Raw genomic sequence first — 3,411 nt, 5'->3', positions numbered from 1 at the left:
ACACTCATATACATTAAAGTAAAATAGGTAAGTATTACCAACTAACTTAATGCTACTTGGCAGATGAAAAGCTTCAGCTATTTTTTTTTCAAGACAAGGTATCTCGGTGTAGCTTTGTGCCTTTCCTGGAACTCACTTGGTAGCCCAGGCTGGCCTTGAACTCACAGAGATCTGCCTGGCTCTGCCTCCCGAGTGCTGGTATTAAAGGCGTGCACCACTACCGCCGGGCTACTTCATCTATTTTTACTTTTAAATATTATCTCCAGATTTTTCTCAGGCTATATCAGAATTCAGTATCCTACTTTGGCATCAAATATCAAGTTTGTTTATTTTATTTTTTTCTAATAAAACTAAATTTATTCAATATCCTACAGTAATGGCTTTGATAATAACTATCCAAGAGTATAAAAAGTTTAAGACATATTTGTAGAGTTAATATATTAATACAAAGTGCATGCCTAAATACAGTAAGTTTATAGGCAGAGAGTTGAGTGGGAGAAGACTGCAGTTGAGGTCTAATAATAAATATATAAATGCAGAAATAGAGATGCTCAATCATTGGGCACTCTGTGCATATGGTGGCTTATACTAGGTAGGTTTTTCACAAAAGGAAGAAGCACACTAGGTAAAACTATAAAACTACAGGTTGTCATAAAAACTGTGGCTCTCCTTGTTGTGAAACACTAACAGACTTTAACAATCCAGTTTTCATAATAATCACGAGTGACAGAATACTAAGGCAGCATGTACCCTTCCCTCTACAATATGTCTGACATGGAAGTATTGTTTTTTCCTGAATTTTGAGAAGAAGCCATTGGACAGCTTCAGGAGTGTTCTACGGAGAAACCTTCTCTGAGATCTTAATGTGAGGCATTCCATTCAGCTACCTGGATGTTCAGAAGCCCAACTCCAAGAAACCAACTCAACTAACCAATTCAATCTCAATATACAACTCTTCTCTTTAGCCTACTTTAAATAGTGGGAGAAAAGCAACAAAAGCCCAAATCCTAATAAGGTCAAGACAAGGCAAAGGGCTACTCTATAGATAAAACCTCCACAAAAATCAACTGAGGAAATCCAGAGATAGAACTGAATCATACAGATTTCAGTGAGTTGCAGTCATGTAGCAGCAATGTCAATTATTTATACACTGCAAGTTTTCTAAGCAATGTCCCTCAAGCAGCATCAGCTATGCCCAGTGCATCCCCAGGACTTACACATTCTAATAAGTGGTTTCTAACCACGTGTTCTCTACTGTATGGTGATGTTTTGATACTATCTGTATAGGACCTCTCCCATCCTACAGATTTGCCTTCCCCCAAAGGAGCTCTGGTTCTGTTTTAGAAGATTCACATAAAGTCTTCTTATCAAATATGAAGGGAGGTGACACGATGCTACCTGTGTGTTCAGAAATTGCTTCCTCCTCCAAGCTATTTGGAGAAATCTCAGTCTCCCCTGCTTAATAGTCAGTAGTACAGGTCTGAATCATCAGAAGTTTGGTAATGCTGAAGCATTCCAAAATTTTTAGCTGTCTCTAGAGGCAGGCCATGCTACTGAATTATGACAAATTATCATGAGGAAAAATAAGTGTAGCCAGACATTTTAAAATGCCTCAACCAGGCTGGGCGGTGGTGGGGCACGCCTTTAATCCCAGCACTTGGGAGGCAGAGCCAGGCGGATCTCTGTGAGTTCGAGGCCAGCCTGGGCTACCAAGTGAGTTCCAGGAAAGGCGCAAAGCTACACAGAGAAACCCTGTCTCGAAAAACCAAAAAAAAAAAAATGCCTCAACCACAACCTTTCCACAGAAAGACTAAATTACATATGGTTTATCATAGAAAAATGGCACCTCTGGCCCCTGAAATCCCCTAATTTCATTCATTTGGGGGTATTAAACAAGCAAAAACACTTAACTAGTACTTTACAACAGCATTCAGCTTTCCTATGAAATACTCTTAAATATTATGTACACTTTTTTTTCCTGCAGTAAGCTAGACACTGGCTTCTGAGTTTGTTGGATGGGGAATGGGTAACACATTAAAACTGTTATATAAAATGTCTTTTGGCAGAATAATAGGTATCCAAGTTAAAAATAGGAGGGTCAGTTTGTTACTTTGTGGACTTTTCAAAGTTGAAATCAATCTTTGTTCCCTTCTACTGAACCTCAATAACTACTCCTGAGTGGAGATGGGCAGAGGTGCCAGCCCCTCCTCCTCAGGCTTCTCAGCAGCTGCTTGCTTTGTGCTGCAGCAAGGCTTGAAGAGATGGGTGTCAATGAGGACTTCGCCAAAACTGCCCTTAAAGATGATCCCACAATATATTTTCTGTCTTTTCCAGTAGGTAATATGTAAAAAGGAAAAACTGGAGTCTTCTTAGAGCTGGAAGCCATCTCTATATCTGAGCCTTGATCTGACTGGTTACTGAAGCAGAGACTGGGCTGGAGAGGCACTTGAGGTGCTATGAGCATCAGGATTGTGGTGTTTAAATTCCTTCCACAGTTTACTCATGTGATTGCTTTTCATCCTGTTTCCAGATAGAGTTCTCACTTTTTTTGTTTTAAATGTTGCCTTTAGACTGGGTCCTGCCCTTGCATCTACCACATGATTCCAGTTTTGTTGTTTTTTTTTGTTGTTATTTTGTTTTTGTTTTTTGTTTCGCTTTGTTTTTCTGGATCAGGTGGCGACTTCTTCCATCTTTCCACAAGCAACACACAGACACTGCAGATGTCATGTGCAACCCAAAATAGCTCTGAAAATCCTTTTTGTAATGTTTACTGTCCATGAACCAAGAGCTAGAAGACTTGGCTCTGCAGATACAACAGTCCTCTGTTCTTCAGTGCACCTTTGGTTTGTGAAAACCAAACATATTTCCTTCTGGGCAATAGCTTCCATGTGCAGCAGCATCCACACAGGGCAGGCTGCACTGAGAAAACCCCTGCAAGCACTCACTGTGCCCACAGTGAATCCAGCAAGTTTGCTGATTTTATATGATGCCTAAGTTAAAAAAAATTCTAAAACCTACCGAAATGTTATAGCCTAGAGCAGTAATGAAACAAAAATGCTAAGGCAGATTAATGATAAAAAAAGTCAACGTTTATATACTTGTCAAAATTCTTAAAGTGGTAGTGTGGAGCTATTTTAATGGTTGTAGCAAAAGAGATGAAGTCGAACCACAGGGGAAAAAATGAGTTTGATGGGATATACTTCATAGTTCTCATTCATTGTTTGCTCCTCATTATGCAATTTATTTTAAAAGAACAAAAACAACTCCCCATATTTATAACACTTTTATTATCTCCCTCTATTTTGTAGTCAGAAGGTCCTATGGTATATACCTGTGGTTACTTTACCATGATATGGACCATGTGGAAGACAGAAACAATGAAGATGATTGAGGAACAAAGAAATGAAAATG

At 39.2% G+C, this 3,411-nt stretch overlaps 1 pseudogene; it reads right to left on the bottom strand.

Annotated features, from left to right (window-relative positions):
- Positions 1-2,168: 2,168 nt before the first annotated feature.
- On the bottom strand, positions 2,169-2,971 carry LOC131901947 (SIN3-HDAC complex-associated factor-like; annotated as a pseudogene).
- Between the last annotated feature and the right edge of the window lie 440 nt (positions 2,972-3,411).

The sequence above is a fragment of the Peromyscus eremicus genome, unplaced genomic scaffold, assembly GCF_949786415.1.
Source record: "Peromyscus eremicus unplaced genomic scaffold, PerEre_H2_v1 PerEre#2#unplaced_706, whole genome shotgun sequence".
NCBI lineage: Eukaryota > Metazoa > Chordata > Mammalia > Rodentia > Cricetidae > Peromyscus > Peromyscus eremicus.
The sequence above is the reverse complement of the archived record's forward strand: the minus strand, read 5'-3'. Positions and strand labels throughout refer to the sequence as shown.